Source organism: Cavia porcellus, unplaced genomic scaffold (assembly GCF_034190915.1).
Source record: "Cavia porcellus strain 051 isolate PalLab524CR breed Dunkin Hartley unplaced genomic scaffold, mCavPor4.1 scaffold_18, whole genome shotgun sequence".
Lineage (NCBI taxonomy): Eukaryota > Metazoa > Chordata > Mammalia > Rodentia > Caviidae > Cavia > Cavia porcellus.
This window is the reverse complement of record NW_026947501.1, coordinates 57,153,593-57,171,203: the sequence shown is the minus strand read 5'-3', so window position 1 is coordinate 57,171,203 and position 17,611 is coordinate 57,153,593. Positions and strand designations below refer to the sequence as shown.

Below are 17,611 nucleotides of genomic sequence, written 5' to 3'. Positions count from 1 at the left end.
GGAATACTAACATTGACTCAGGCACATACTGGTACAGAGATAGGGCTGCTCATGATGAAATTAGCACTAAGCATTGAAAAAACAAGACTTCACGCTCTCTTTAGTGCCTGGGAAAAAGTGGTGAAGTCCAAAGTAACATCCCAGGAATGGGGAGGAGAAGGAGAGGTTGGAAAAACATCCCTTGGTCGTTTGAGCACATTCTCAAAATACCAGGCCACTCACAAGCATTTCCCAAGCAACAAGTCACTGTCCTTTCTTCCCCCACGCCCTCGGAAAGTGTACAAATTGAGCTCATTCCACAAGCCACTCTCTCCTGTTCTTAGGCCCAGTTGTGTCCCTCACGTGCTATTTAATACTGAAAGAGCCAGGTATCAGCCATGTTGGATGTGGCCTGAGGACATTTTTAGTCACCTGGAAGTGAAAGCAGCTTACCCGGAAGGAGTAGGAATCATGCAAGGAAGAGATGCCACTGTACTTCTTTGCACTTGGGGAAATATTATCTAAAGGAGAATCTAGTCTTCCTAAGTAGAATGGAGAAAACAATAAAACCAGAAGAAGGTGCAGAGGCAACTGAAAATAAGGGGAGACCTGCTCCCCAAGTAATAATAAGGGAATCGAAGAGTTCAGACGTGGAGTCAGCTTGCTGGATCCAGATGACTGCCTCATTACTGCCTAACTGGGAAGGTTACTTGAGAACTGTTCATTTCTTTACTGACAAGGTACAAGTACCACAAACATCCATATCACAGAAATATTTTGAGGAATCAATAGAGTTCTTCACATAAAATGCGTAGTACATTGTATGCAATAAATGTACATTCGTTGAAGAGAATAGCAGTGATCACAGTGACGGTAGTTTGCTCCTAATCCAGACAGGATGAGTATTTTTATCCTTGTTTCATGGTTGAGTAAAATCAGGTTCAACAAGCTAGGCATCTCACTCAAGGTCACATAGTCAGTATAGAGAGCACCTAATTCAAGTTCCATTTTGTTGCTACCAGGAACTCAGTGAGTAATCCAGATGCCCAGAAGGGGAGGAGGATTCACACCAGAATGATCCTTCATTTTGGGGAATCAGAGTACAAGGATTATCCAAACTATAGCTGAGTTGTGCCTAATAGCAAATCCTAAATCATTACATGGAACTTGATAAGAGTATACTGAGACAATCTGTCCCCTAGTCCTCTGAAATGGCCAACCCGTGCAAGATTTTATCACTCTTCCCCAGTCCCATTATTTGTCTACATCTGGGGTCATTCAATTCACTGGGAATCTAATTACAAGCAGAACTTACAAGAAATCTCTTAAAAAGAAGCTAAATCAGTGGGTTTCAGCAGCAAAGGCATAGAGGCCCTGAGGCTATTTACAAAAGGCCTGGGCTTCAGGAAAGCCCACTTGTCTAGTACCCTTCCTATAGGCTATTGTTTCACTGTGGGTGAAACGGGATCAACAGCAGCATTTAGCATCAACTTACTCAAGAAGTTCAGAACTACAGCTAGTGTTTGGACTAAAAGGAAGGAGGACCCCAACAGTAACAGATGACCTGGGGATTCCGAGCTGTGGCACTCCTCCCTTACTGGTTATTGTGATGTTGCTGGGATCTCACCTTTGACTTGTCTTTGCAGAGACCCCGGCACCTTTGCTGAGACCACAGCACCTATGCGGTATGGCAGGTGCTTCACTGATACCTGTTGAATGGATAAATAGAAGTCACTGTCCTTTGCATGGAACAGCTGGATTTTTTTAGCCCTCCTGACATCTGTATGCGTTAACCTCAGCAGGTATTCCCAGACACATATGGCCCCTTGGGGGCCTCTCAGTAACTAGCAACAACAGGAGTCTTGAGTCTATATCCCGTGAGTTTCCCATGCTGCCACACTGGGAGGTACAGGAGTGCTGCCTAGAGTGTTCTGAGTTAAGGGCCAGCCCTCTGCTTCCTTCTTCCCTTTCTCCTGCACCAGCTTCAGGGTATACCAGATATTTGGGCTCCCTGTGGTCTCCTGCCATAGAGTGTTCTGCCTGTCACTCTCTCTAACCTCTCTAAGCACCAAGAACCCAAGAAGACATGTTTTAAACAGCATTGGCTTTTGAGCAGGAAGATCTCAACTCTATGACCAGTTCAGGTCCTTTCTGGCCATGGGTCCCTGGCAAGTCTCAAGAGACTTAAGTGTTTGTCCCTTAATTTCCACATCTGTCCTCCAGGCTGCAAAGAGGCAGATTAGTGAAATGGGGACTCAGAAAGTCTTTGAGATGGCTCTTGGCATATTATAATTCGCCTAAAAAATTTTCAGGAGGGACAAATGGGAAAGTACTGGCCAAACAGGCATCCCAGGCCTGGGTTCACACACACACCGCAAGTATAGCCACTGTTTCTGATCAGCTTTAGTCCTTGCCTGGCTAGCGTCTCATGCCAGGGGCTGCCTTCCATGACCACTGCCTTCCCAGCTCCCTAATGACCACCTACTCATTTCCTGCCATCCCCAGACTCCTGCTCCTCCCTGGGCCTCCCAATCCCCAGGGAACCAGGCTTGGGTCTTGTTTGGTTGGATTTGAGTCAACCAACCTCACTGGCTCACTGCAGCCCCTGTCTCTTCCAGTTCCATCCAGTTTATGGCAAAGCTCCAGGCCACACAAAGTTTGAATCATTTTATATTCATCTGGACACTCCTTCCCCAGTTTTCCAAAAGCTTGCCCAGCTGTCTGGAGCCTGATTCCATGATCATCTTCCTCTTCAGCAGGTGACTTGGCATCTTTGTCGTGATAACCCAGACCCTGGGCCTGGGTCCATCACATGGCCCTTGGGCCCCTTAGCGGGAGCAATGAGAGTGCACAGATGGCGTCACACAGGGGAGCTGTGCCCTACTGCAATCCCAGTGACTCACTGGCCTGGCCTTGAGTCTGACACATGGCAGCTACTCAGTAAATATCCAATTACGCAGGTCCAGGGTTGACGCGTAATAAATACTTTTTATTGTTTCAAAACTATCCCATGAATGTCAGTATCCAGGATCAAGTTGCCAGCACTTCTGCCTGTTTTATTTTGTTTTTGTATTGCATGTTTAAACAGGAATCAGAGTGGGGCAACACTACCCAATTCCACCACCCCCAGCTAACAGATCCGGCTTGGTAAGGCTGCTGGTCTACTTGATGCAAGGCAGACTCTGGGCTTACTCCTTCACACATATTTGTGGGAGGTGGGAGGTGTAAGGGTGTATTCCCAGTTTCGGTCATCATGTGGCCCCAAAAGATTGCGACTTCCCAAAGCACATGTCTGACAGAACACATAAGTCACCTACCAGCAAAAACTAGCCCTCACTGCTGAGGGGGACACTGGCCTTATAATCTTGCAGCCTCACACATGGAGTGGACAGTGAACACAGAGCCCAGAGGTCAGCAGAGGGATCCTGGGAACTGGCTGTGCACTTGGCCTCCGTGGCTGGCTGTGTGTGTGACATGGCCTTTCTGCCCAGGGACCTCACTTTGAAATTTGGCCATTGGCCCAGATCACTGGTTCTCAAACTCCGGCATGGGCCAGAATCACCTGCCAGGCCTGTTAGAGCATGGAGGATTGGACCCAGCCCCAGAGCCTCTTGTCAGCTGGACAGGGGTGGGGCCTGAGACCCTGGGACAAATTCCAGGACAGCAACCCAGGGGCTGCACTATGAGAACCTCTATCCTAACCGATGAATTCAGCTTCTTCTAGCTCTGAGATTTTAAAATTTCATTTCCAAGGAGCAGCACAACACAGGGAAAAGAAACTTTAAAAACAAAGACAGGAGATTTTAGAAGTAAGAGAAGTTTCCAAACCCATCACCTAGTGGTGGCTACAAGCAGATACCCAATCACTATGGGGCCACAGGCCTAATCGCACTTCTTTTCCTCCCTTCTGCTTTCAAGGTTTCTTTTCATTTGGTTTTCATGGGTTCTACATCTGAGACCTTATTTTACGACAGCAGCTGCTTGAGTCTGTAATGAAATACTTTATGTGAAAGCACGTTAAAAATATGAAGTACAAGGCAGGGGGTTTATTTTTAATGTATGTTTCTATTTTCTGCTTTACCTCCTTCAGAAAAAGCAAATGATGATTGCAATAAAAGACAGAGACATAGTTGATGGGAGACAGTTGAGCAAGAGGGAATTGAACTGATTTGAATTAAATAAGAGTTTCATTATCCTTCGTGGTAACCAAATACTGAATGAGCACAGAGAGGAGCTCCTGAGATGAACAGGACGCTGTCTTCCCTAGGACAGGGAAGAGGGCAGCAACAGAGCCAACCACATGGATATGTGGGTGCCGTGGGACCTGCTTTCAGAGGTCCTGGAGGCCACTGAGAGGCATATTCTTTCATACCTGTGATCTTAACTCCAGGTACCCAAAATGTTTTGAGGCCATGGTCAGAACATTGGGTGACTAGGTCCCAGAATGAGAATTCAGGCTCTCTGGCCCCTGACCAATGTCTTCCCTGCCATCTCAGCATCTTTCGAGGCCTTGCGGTTTCTTGCCTTTGGGTACCACAGATAATTTGGACTTGGGCCCAGTCACTTTGTAGGTAGGTTTTCTGTCCATGGGGTTGGGGGGAGGTTCAGCTGCTCCTTCCAGACATCTGCCCTCCCTTCTGCCCACCCTCCTCACAGAAACTGAGAGATCTACAGAGGAAAAGACTGATTTAACAATTTGACCATGAGCAATGCCACCTTAGACCCTGGGACAGCCAGGACCCCTGCCCTACGCCATGTGCTTACTTCAAAGGCTCTTTTCTGGCTTCTGCTTTGCCGCCTCATTCACAATTCTTCCCATGAGGTAAGGAGTTTTGAGGAAAGGGAACAAGCCCACCCAGAACCCCACTCTGTCAAGCCTGCTCCTATATATACGCCTATGCCTTGGGGGTACCTAGGAGTGGCTGTCAGGGGGTCTATGAAAGGAGAAGAAATGTGCATACATCTGTGCACAAAACCTCTCAGAGTTAAGAGCTGGGGCTGAGGGTCCAGGGCAGGCCTCAGGCCTTGATTTATACTCTTGCCACAGGTCCTGCTAATACTCAGACCTGTCTATAAAACCCAGTGAAGTCCAAGCTTTGTGAAGGAATTGCCTTCTATTTGCATAGGGAAGAGAGGCAGAGCAAGTCAGAGCCCTGGCTGTCTCCACACCCACCTCTGCGTCTGGCTAGAGGAGCCCAGTGGGCAGGGACTTGGAGGGCCCCCACAGGCTAGGGGACCATCCTGCGTCACATGAGAGTCCTTCTCTGAGGGCTCAGACACACTCTTCTCCAGAGTTGTTTCAAGCCAAGATCCCAGTCACTCTTGAGAACAGCTTTTAAGTAGATGGGCGGCCCAGGTGGCGCCAGGCAGTCCAGGTCTCATCAACCCTGTGACCTTCTCCCAACCTCCGCATAGGGACAGGCTGGGCCAACGCCTCAGGTGAGACCCCTGGACAATGTGCTGTGATAACACCTGAGGGACCAAGCATTGGGCTTTCTGGGGACATCACTGGTCTTTAAACTATGGTGGTGCACATCTGTAATCCCAGCACTCTGGGAAGCTGATGCAGGAGGATTACATGTTTGAGCCCCACTCAGGTAATTTAAGGACTTAGCAAGACCCTGTGTCAAAATAAGAAATAAAATAGGGGTAAGGATGTAGCTCAGTGCAAAGGCCCTGGGTTCAATCCCAAGTTTCACCTCTCCTACTGCCAAATGCAGCCAGCCTCAAAGAATCAACCACGTAAGTACCAAATGGAAGAAATTCTAATTAACCAGAGTATAAGACCTCAGAGTGTCAGCACACCACCAGTTTACATGACCACCTGCTGCTAAAACCAAATCCTACATAATCCTAGATTGCATTTACAAAAGTACACAAAATAAGAGAGATGAAATGATCAGGCCACATTTGGTATATTGCTTTTGTTTAAGTAGCACATTTTTAAAACTATAACTACAAGCCAGAGAATTCTCAATCACTAGTACAGCAAGGAGCTTGGAAAGTAGCTTTGGGAGAATTTTAAAGAAATGGCTGTGGAGCCAAGCATAGTGATTCAGATTTGTAATCGAAGCACTCGGGAGACTGAAGCAGGAGGATTGCCATGAGTTCAAGACCAGCCTTGGCTACGTAGTGAGCTCTAGGCCAGCCTGAAGTATACAGTGAGACCCTGTCTCAAAAACAAAACAAACAAACAAACAAATTACTGTTTAGCCGATGGATGGGATGGAACTTGGGATATTTGTGAGTCACCTTCTAATACTTGATGGGTTGGTTATATGTGAGACTTCTTATCTCAACCTGAGTTTTATAAGGTGAGTACAGAGAAACATAACTCACCCATAGAAATTCCAGAGGAAACATGGCCCTAGACATAAAAACCCACAGAAATCCTTATGTCCTTGGGCCAGGGCTTCTAATTTTAGGAACCTGTCTCAAAGAAGCAATTAGAATGTGACAAAGATTTCCCTTCAGTGATGTTCCTGCAGTGTTCTTTTCAATACTGAAACATAAGAAATGACCTAACTATCCAATACCAAGGATAAGATCCACACACTGTGATACATTCTTGCCACAGTAAATTCAGCAACCATTAAAAAATGTCTTTAGAAATGATTTAGTGATAGGAGAAATGTTCACAACCTCAGTGATAAGAATAAACTACATGCAAAATCTATAGCCAATCAGATTGAAATTTTGAAAAATGCATGTTTGCCTACACACACACACACACAAAGGAAACAGACTTAAATGCTAATGATATGCTTATCATTGCAAATTACATTGATCAGTGATTCCTCCCTATTAATTTTTGTATGCTTTTAAAATCTGCAAGGCATATGTATCATCTTCAGCATCAGGAGAAAAGTATTAACATATACAGAGTACATATTAATAATATGTATATTAATAATATATATAGAGTACATGTGATAGGTGGTCAGTTCTGAGATTCAGGAAATGAAGCAGCTTCCCAGGAAGATGTGACCTCCCTGACATCGAACCCAGATTTGCACAGGATGGGAGATGGAACACAAGAAGGCTGCCGGCTAAGAGCACTGATGGGATGAAAAGGAATTTAGCTGTGCACCTGGGACCAGCAGTCTCTGGGCTCCCAATTTGACAACCAGAGTCAGATAACTTCCACATTGAAATTACCTGCAGATGTTAGGAATTGGGGTGGAATTTGAACCCTGCACTTTCTGCATCTTAAACTCATTTGGATGCAGCCCTGCCCACTGCAGGAACCAGGCTTGTTTCTATGTCCAGAAGCCTGCAAATCCTCTTGGTGTCAGGACAGAGGGAAGAGATCTTGGGATCTGTTGTGAAGCACTGTGTCCTGATGGATTCATGTGGTGAAGGTGGGATGCTCAGGGAATAGCCAGAACACAACTGACTTGAGATTCCAAGGTCCATTTTAACCAAGCTTCCTCAGGGCCAGTTGTTACATGGATCAAACTTTTGTTCCTTTTCAAGTCTGTAAACAGATTCCCTTCTATCTATGAAGCAAGAAGCTACATCTAGCAGCAAATCACTCTCCCATTTAAAATAATCTGAGCTCTCCTCTCTTATCTTTGCTGTCTGCCTCACCTGCAGCCATTTGTAAGGTGTCAAAAAATGGACAGCACAGCTCCCTTCACAGATGAGAATGCTGAGTCTACGCAGGACACGGAGAGCCAGGGACCCAGCCAGAGGGCACCACTGAGAGCTCCAGATATCAACTGTAGAATAACACAATGTTCAACTTCTGGAGGGTTACTTGAGTGAGTGCTTATTTTCATGAGGGATCTTCATTGAGTGCCAGCAAAAGAATAAGCCACAGACATAATAGTTCTCAGAATCTTTGAAGTTCTTACACATTCTTAAGCTTCCCTTACCCCAGCCACTAGCTACATACATAAAAACACACATCACACACACAAATCTTCCCCCATAAGCATTCTGAACACCAACAGAGTTGAGCTATTCTTAGCTTTAGCCAACACAGTAAAGGAGGCAGGTGTTGTTCCCAGCAGTCTTGCTCAGGAGATGAATGTTCACACAGGATGGACCCCCTGGAAGCCCCTCCTTCCCTGGGGGAGGTAGATGTACAGCCTACATTAGCGACTCCAGGCTATCAAAAGAATCAGCTCTCAGTGTCAAGGTTACTTGCCCAGGCCATCAAGATAGAAATTTTTCTCCTTTTTCAGAAAGAGCGGTCCAGGTGAAAAGACTTGAGGGAAGTGATATGTTTCCTATTTTCTAATTTTTAGGAAATTTAAATATCCCTTAGTTTTTCAAAAGTAAGCTATATTTCAAAATCCTGCCCTACGTGAAATATTTTATAAGAGAAGGAAGTCTTTGGCCGTCAGCATACAGTCAAAGGAAAATGCCCAGCATGGGTAAGCATGATTGACATGCCCTGTAACCAACTCTTGAAGATCTAAATATGCCTCGTTATAACCTCGTGAGTCCATGATCCAGCTATGTGATCTCAACAAGCAGATTTGGTATCTCTGGATCTCACTGTCCTCTATAAACTGGGTATGATCACCCAGATATTACGATTCAAAGGTCATTCTCTGCCTGTGTTATAAATAAAGTTTTATTGAAACACAGCAATGCCTGTGTTCACACTTTGATAGCAAAGTTGAGCAGTGGTAAGAGCTGACACACAGAGTTGAAAGAACCTACTGCCTGATCTTTTACCGAAAAAGTTTGCTGACTTCTGATTTTGACCATTAGAAACTGAAAGAGCTTAAATTAGACAATGAGAGACCAGATATTCTGTAGGTGGCACGCAGCGAAGCATCCATACACTGAGAACCTATTTAAGTTTTCAGCCGGGTCGCCTGTTGGGATCACACAGCAGGAAGCAAACTTATGGAACGTGTTAAGTAGAACTTTCTCATCATTGTCCTGAAACAAACAGGTGCTTCTAAGCCTCAGTAGGTGCCCCCTTGGCAGTCACATGGTCTCTCCCTCTCTGCTGTCTCCCCGGGCCATGGACTTCTGTTGAGTCTCCCTCTGCCAGCCTCTCCCAGACTTCACTGCTGTTTATTTTTAAATCTGTCCTGAATCAGAAGTCTTTCCCTCCCCTCAAGTGTTTTAACTGCTCCTCTCTGGACCATGTCCAGGTTCATTATGTCTTCACAAGAACTGTACATTTTCAGGAATACACACAGACTGATTTCAAGCCAGGAGAGCAATTCTAGGGGTGAGGCTCTGGGGCTTCATGGTCAGATGTGGATTAGAAGCCTGACCCTCTCACCTTCTGGCTATGTGACCTTTGCTGATGACAGCCATATTATGCACTATGGGTTGGGGAGTTGGTGAGACTTGGTATTCAGCTGGCACCTGCACAGACATGCACCACTACAAGGATAAGAGTTTGCTGCTTTTGGGGCTGGGGGTTTAGCTCAGCAGCATAAGCGCCTGCCTTGAAAGCAGGCAGTCATGAGTTCGATCCCTGGTACTGATAAAAAGGAAAAAGACAAAAAAAAAAAAAAAAAAAAAGAGTTTGCTGCTTTTGATGCTCTGCGTGTGGACTCCTGCCCTTAGAGACGCCCACTGTGAGTTTAGTCTGTATATGTGTGTACATATGTGTATCTACATGCATTAAATAAAACAGAAGTTCACAAATGTCTATATCTGTACACACATACCTATGCAGTTGCAGAGAATGTGTGTATATACGTATACCTTATACATGTGCATACATATGTATATACATGTATTTTTGTAAATTTATATAATGATTTTAAAAAATTAATAATATATATTCCCAAATAAGGGTTGAGCTCCTGGCAGAGACACAAACCTCCCATCTTCCTACAGGGCTGGTGGCCCGCATGGTATGTGCCACATCAGAGTGCCTGAGTGAAGGGACACTAAAGGCCAGCTTGTACACTAGGGGATAGAACCAAAAGCTACAACTGCTTAACACATACTTGTGTATTCACATTTTAAACTGAATGGATCATATATTATTTAGCAAACATTTAGTGAACACCTCATATGAGCCAAACCTCTTCCAGGAGAGTGTGTCCCCTGCATTCCTCAGTATCAGTTTCCAGCTCATCAGCCACATGACAGAGCAGCTGGAAGGGCAGGGGTTGAAGAGAAAGGTAACCCTGGAGTGTCCCAAGCCATTGTCACCTGGAGATAATGCACCTCTGGGATGTTAGGGGAAGCCGTGAGAATGTAAGTTTCCACTCATAAGCCCTTAATGCACACTATATCATTTAGGAAATATAAACACCCCAACCCTTTCTGGGTTCCTCCTGGATACCCAGCATCTGTGAGGACATTTCTTAGTGATTTCTTTTTCCCTAAACAGGTTACTGAGGCAGGTTCTCAGGTAGCTCGTCTGCCCCTTAGCTGCTTGAGCAAGTGACCATGTGGTTTGGGGGCCACAACAACAGAAATTACTATGAGAGGCTCCTTCCCTAATCGAAGAGATGACCATGTCAAACCTGGAGAGCCCAAAGAGCAGCAGCTGAGGGCCACAGGGAGCCCCGCATCTCTTTACCTTAACCCAGATTCGGATTTGCCCTGCATAACTACGAGTGTTTTTGAAAAGCAAAAAGATTTGCCAAAGGCCTTTGCTTGTGGCTCCCATTACCCCTGAGCAGACCCTATCTCTAAGCAGGGATCATGCATTAATGACAGAGACAAGTCCAGGGGAAGATTAAAGGCCTTGTATAATTAAAAAGATAAGAGCCAGCCTGGGAGAAGGAAATTGGGATTCAATTAACAGAAGGCCTCTCCCCTGGCCACTCACTCCTCTCCGCTATCAAGTGTTCCACTCAGAAGTGCTCTCTCCACTCACAGAGAGTGAAAGGCTGAAGGGCTCTTATTTATGGCCTGTTTGGAGTTGGGCCTGAGGCCTCCCTTGGCTGGGCATTTGTTTACTTAGAGCCCAGGAAGGGGGGACAAGCAACACAAACCCTGCAGGAGGAGGCCACAAGGTGCTTTTCACTCCTTTTCTTTCCCGTCTCAGTTCCTCTGATCTTTGTGACAGGGGAAGAAAAATACTCCATAGAAGGTCTATTTCCTTCCTCCCTCAGCCTGAGGCTGACACAGCAGGCTAAGGGTCAGTGCTGAGAAAGCTCTGTGGGGTTATTTGTGTTGGGAAACCATGCCACTTCCCCCTTTCTGTCTTTCTCAGGTTTCTGTGGAGGCAGAAGGAAGATAAGGTTGGCGAGGCAGCTGCCCAAATGGCCATCAGACCAGATGTGCAGGTGAGCAGCCCTGAGGGAACCCCTCTTCTGGTGAGCTCCCAAAGGCTGTGAAGCTGGGGTCGAGTATAGCTCACATGGGGCTATGGGCTTAGCTGGTATCAACAGAGCAGGGGTATCATGGTGGGCTCCTGCCAACACCAGGTCTGTTGGGTTGGTTCCAAGGGGCTTTTCCCATCAGTCACATTACCTCACAGCCAGCTGGTAAAGGCGGGTTGGACCCCTTTAGAAACAGAACGTGGAAGTTTCTTTCCATGGACAGGCTGTGTCCTGACTCCACTCTTTTTGGAGGACATTGAGGTGGACTCCGTTAAAGTTTCCCCAGCCCCTCCTGTCAGGGACTCACAGAAACTGTTGGAACCCAACCTGCCAGAAAGCTGTTCCCAGTCCATCGTCGGGTACTAAAAAGATGTTGATGCAATTGTGAGACCAAGGAAGACAGTCTTGAGGAAACCAGCCCAGGGTATCAGGACTCAGAGGGTGAAACATGATACAACAGCTGGAAAGTGAAGAGATATGCACAGATAAAATGTAATAATAATAATCTAGGTATTAGATCTTGTTCTGTGTCCCTCTTAATCATCTGGAAGCTATATTCAAGGGTGCACAGAAACTTCATTTAATATACCTTGGACATATCAAACTCAAGAGGGTTTAAAGCTAAACCCTACATTTTAACCATTCAATGTCTTTCTATGTCCCTTACTCTAGCAAATAAATGTCTCAGTTGGGATTTCCTGAGAATCCAGTTTTCAGCCCACACAATGAAAGGAACAATGCCAACTCTTTCTACCTCAGGTGATGGAATCAGTCATGAGCCCAGATATAGACTCATATTGGGAAATATCAAATGCAAAACAGATTGCCAAGGCTGGAGATGATAACACTGCCTTTAACCCTACTCAGCCACAATAACAATGACCTCTCTACTGATTCTCAAAGTGGAGGATCTGTCCCATAGGACACAAGTGCTGATGGCTGTGTGTAAACCACAATGGGCTGCACCTGCAAGAGGATGGCCAGCCAGTGCAGCTCACACAGAGACCATCTCAGATGCACTGCACAGCTGCTTCTGCAGAACCCAGTGATATAATAAGCTGAATTGTTGACATAGATCAAGAGACTGACAATGATAGCAAGAATTCTCAGCTAGATGCAAGAGGGAGGCAGGCTTGAGAGAGGGAGCTTTTTGGAGCCGACAGTGATATGGTTGCAGAGTGAAGACTTCAGAGATAATCAGCTGTATTCTCATTTCTCAGAGGAATGCTTTAAAAATAAAGGGCGTGGCTGTCAGCCTTCACTAAGACCTCCACTGACATCCACTTCCTGAAATTTATACTTTTGTGTAGACAACCCCTCCTCCACCAAATTGAGTAGTAATGACCTGTGAAACCAATAGGACAGGACGCCACAGGTATCCCAGTGTGTGATTTCTGAGCCTATGTCATAGAGTCCATGGGGGCTTCTGCTTTGGATTACTCACTCCACGTGGAAGGCCAGCTGCCATGGCCTGATGACACTGAAAGCAATCCTACAGTGGGGCCCAGGAGTTGAGTACTGTAGCATCCTGACAACAGCCAGCAAGAAACAGAGGCCTCCAGCCAACAGCCGTGTGAGTGAACCATCTCAGAAGACTCTCCAGCCCCAGCTCCAGTCCAGCTGTCAGATGAGAGCAGCCCCAGGCAAGGACTGAGAGGCCGTGAGCAGAACCTTCCAGTCATGATGCCCCAAAACAGAGATCATAAATGCTGTTGCTTCTAGTCACCAAGGTTGGCAGTTATTTGCAATACGGCAGCGATGTCCATTATGAAGATACATACTAGTGGTGGCGATCCAGTGGCACACATGTTATTTCTTTTTAAGACATCAAAAGCTCCATATTCTAAACTAAATCTTCAGTATTCAGGTTTAATTGCATGGATAGCATTTTACAATAAATAGGGTTGCAGTTTGGGCCCTTTTCTCTAAAAGATTCACCATCACTGGATACCATTTCCAGGTATGTTGTGAGTTTTCACAATGTAGTCACATTGCTGCCTCATTTTATTCATTTGGTTATCTATTGCTGACTGAAAAGTCAAGAAGTTTTGATTTGGAGAGCTTAGTGTTCTAAAGATGCAAGGTAACAGATATAGAAACCAAGCATACAAGCTTCTAAAACTTTCTCTTCACACCCAATCCAACTGCCAAAATCACCCTCCATGGCCTGTTTTGTCCTTGGCCATTGTTTAAAGTTTGCTGCACTTCTCTGTAGGTGTTCTGGGACATAGATAAATCCAGGTAGATTAAGAAGTTGCCTCATTTTTAGCACCATCTGCTAAACGAGCCAGCATATATCCAGCCACCACTGGACAAGCCACAATCCAGTGCCTGCCCTATGACAAGTGTCAAAGAAGCCACCTCCACAGGATGCATTTTGTAGAGGCATAGTTCAAAATGGAGCCAGGAGGCAGAGAGGGAGAGAAGAAAAAAATAAGAAAGCTATAACATTTGAGCTTAAAATGTCACAGGGAGCCAAGGAAGTTGTCTGATGGATTGCCTTGTCATCTCCAAGCCAAAAGAAAAAAAAAATTCCAATCCATCAATTTGTTCCTGCCCTTTTAATCCAAACAACATTTTACAGCATCAGAATGCAAAGAAATTGTTTTCTTAGACGTTCAACTCCATATGTGGATTGCCGAGCACTTAAGAAAGTAGCAAGAACCACAAGTTGCTCCAGCATCTGCGGGACTAACTGACCCAGGTTATGTATATAAAATACTATAACACATGTGAGTGCCTACGTGGTGACACATGTTCCTTCACTCTGGTTTGTTCATTCGTTCATTCACTCACTCATGGGGGACCTGTTGTTTATATAGCTCTGCCGTGGACTACAAACAGAGACACCTATGCGCATGTGTTCAGACTGCGCAGACAGAAGCCTGCACCTACCTTTCTGGACTTGCGCCTCCCTCTAGCTGACTTTCTGGTCACTAGACACATTCTCCAGTTCACTTAATCTCTTCTCAACACTTTCTGAGTCTCCAACATCATGCTTTTTGCCTTAGATCAACTTTTTGGCTTTTGGGCTCAGGTGCTATTAGGATACAGCTTTATTGTAGAGTAAATTGAAGGACCCTGTCCCTGACAATATGCCCAGCAGCATGAGGCATGCACTACAGAAGTCTCAGGAAGGACAAGCATTGATGATGGCTTCACAAGAAAGATCTTCACATGAGATAGGATTGATGTGCAGATGTGCCAGCCCTTAACTCCCGTTACCCATCCCCAGGTCTTTACTCATCCTTCTTCTGTCTCTCCCAAGCAATCCCCCTTGATCCTCAGTCAGTGAAACCTCTTCTTTTCTCATGATATTTGGTTTCTCTAGGTCAGTTATCTGATTTGTCTTTCAATTACCCATGTGTGCATCTATCTCTCGGAAGATTGTACTCTCCATTGGACATGACTGTATCTCTATCCTTATACAATGCCAGCTTAGGAAATAGTACATCTCTATTATCATGATTTAAGTGGAAAGAGAATGGGAATTTTCTGGTCAGTTGTGGGATGAATATAGTCACAGAACTCAGAAATCATGAAGCACGTACAGGGGCCAGTAAAGGGGCCAGCTGGGCTGATAAAAGCCAAGATTAGAAGGAAGTGAAGTGAAAGTAGTTCCTTCAAAATTCAACATTTTGCACATAGTTCCTTCAAAAATTCAACATTTTGCACATCAGCCAACAATTTCACTTTTAGATACCTACTTATAATATATGAAAATATGGAGCAGGACGTGGTGGCACCTGCCTGTAATCCCAGCACTTGGGAGGCTGAGGTAAGAGGTTTGCTACAAGTTCAAAGCCAACCTGGACTACACAGTGAGCTGAAGGCCAGCCTGAACTACATAATGAAACCCTGTCTCAAAATAAAAAAATATTTTTACAAAAGCTTTAAATTAAAAAATATGTTCATACAAATATGTATACATGAGTATTCACAGAAGCTTTATTTAAATAACTCCAAAATGCGAACTACTCAAATGTCCACATCAATATGAAGGGATAACTACCATTCAGCAACAAAAAGGGATGAACTACTATTACTTGCAAATTCATGGATAAATCTCAAAGACATTGTGCTAAGCAAACAAAGTCAGTTGTAAATAACTATAGGGTCTGATTCCATTTGTATGAAATTCTAGAAAATACAAAACTATGGAGACAAACCAGATTAGTCATTGTATGAATTCACAGGTTGGTATAGGAGAGGGTGAATGTGAGGAATGCCTGGGGAACAAAAGAGAACTTTGTTAAGTAGTGTACATGTACTTGATTGTGGCAATAGCTGCATAACTACATACATATTCTAAAACTCACTAACAGTGTATTTAAGGTGAATAAATGCTATTGGATGGAACTATACCACAAGAAAATATAAGAGGAAAATTGACCAAAATATGGAGGACTTTGGGGTGCACCTTAAGGTGTTTGGGCTTTCTATTGTTTTTTGCAGAAGTACTAGCGGATGCTTGAGAAAGGAAGAGACTGATCGCATCAGAAAGAAGAAACTGGGTGTAGGTGTCTTATCTAAGGAGTTATGTAATAAAGGAGCGATTATGACATGGGTAGAGTGGTAAACAAGGAAAGAGAAATCATCATATGGATGCAAGAGATTCAGCAAAGAGAGAATCACAGATTCTGTTGATGGCAACTAAATGAATAAATGTTTTGGCTCACACTCTAGTTTGGTAATTTTTGTGAGAAATGTAGGTGCTGTTTGAAGTCAAAACAAGGCATGAGCTGTGATCAGTTTGAGGAGAAAGTGGAACTAAAGGCTCAGATCTACCATGGGAGGTGTTACAGTTTGTGTCTAGATGTCCCCCCAAAGCCTCATGCAGTCATAGGACTTTCTCAGAGGTGGCCAAATTTAGAGTGTGTGATGCTGGGATCAGGGATATGTGATTAGTACATCAGTCCACTGATTGGTTTGCGTAGTTCTGACTATGATTAAGGATGTAAGTGTTATATTCACCCTAGAGTGGGTTGCCTGTGTACAAAATAAGGGACAGAAAAATTATGTCTCTCCCCTGTGGCTCTTGGCTGTTCTCTGTGATGGTCCTCTGCCAGCCATCCTGCCCCAGAGCCAACCAAATATGGACTGAAACTGTAAGCCAAATAGTCCTTTATTTTTAAAATTTTGAATGTCTTATATTTTGTCTCAGCAATGAGAAAAGTAAGACAGTAGGATTGTTAGAAATTTGATTAAGGTTACATGCCAGGATGAGTCTACAAGACATATTGAACCTAAGGACAAAGTATAAAGATTCTGGCATTAGTGATAAAAGGGAGCATAAGGCCAGACGAGAGAATGGAGGTTTGAGGACATTGATTTTCAAGGGCTTGGCCTCAGAAAGCCTCTGTGTTTGTAATGTACAGTATAGGAGAGGGACCATGGAACTGGGGGAATGACTTAGACCTGAGTGTCACAGAGTGCTAAGCCACTGTGATGGCCCCAGGAACCCGGGAGGGGAACTTGGGGACTGTGGAGTTGAAGAATGAACACAAAAAGGTACTTCTGACATCATCTAATCCTATTGACCTCACAACAACAGAAGTTCCTACCATGTCCCCAACACAATGTGGCCTGAATATTTTTCTAGAAACAGGAAGTCCACTGTGCAGAGGTGCTTCCACTGCTAAACAGCTCTAAAGATAATGGTGATTACAATGTGGTGATGATGACAAGATAACAAGATGATGCAGGAGGGTTAACTAATAGCTACTGCGCAGTCCTCTTGCACTGGGAATTCTATGAGGCACTCTACACTAATTACCTCATTTAGTCTTCAAAAGAACATTAGGACATGGATGCTGTCATTATGCACCCTTATTTTTACACATGATGAAACCAAGGCACAGAGAAATTAAATAACTTGGATAGGATCACACAGCTAAGAAGCTGCAGAGCTGGATTTGACCCATGTTATCTGGCTACACAGCCTTCACAAGACTAGAAGTGGTTGCTTACTAGTGATTCCATATCTGTTTATCTGTAATGTCTACCAAATTCTCTTTTAGGGAGGAATTGGTAGGTGGAAATGCTTTTGCATCTTTCAAGTGTGTTGACAGTGCAAAGACTATATTTCTTCAGAAGTTTCTGTTCTGTGTGTTAAATATATCTGTGTTCCATAAGATATTTTTAGCTCTTTCACCATCTTGGTCACCCTTTATTGAATAGCATTAGATTTATAGTAACTCTCACTGAAAGTGAAACCTAGAAGTAAACACAATACTTCAGGTCTGTTTCAAATAACATGAGTAAAATGAGATGCTGTTTCCTAGTCCAAGGCAGGCAGAACAGGCAGAAGACTGGACCTGGGGAAAGGCCCTCAAAGAAGGAAATGAGAGTGATACCAGGTCAGAGAAGGGACA

The 17,611-nt window shown here is 44.5% G+C and overlaps 1 long non-coding RNA gene across 1 annotated transcript in view; it reads right to left on the bottom strand.

Moving 5' to 3' along the window:
• LOC101787739 (uncharacterized) overlaps window positions 1-17,611 on the bottom strand; it is a 66,018-nt gene that overhangs the window by 15,401 nt on the left and 33,006 nt on the right. Inside the window, exon 5 of the long non-coding RNA XR_010040822.1 lies at window positions 1,607-1,688. This is a non-coding gene — a long non-coding RNA (uncharacterized LOC101787739). The remainder of the gene's footprint in view (window positions 1-1,606; window positions 1,689-17,611) is intronic.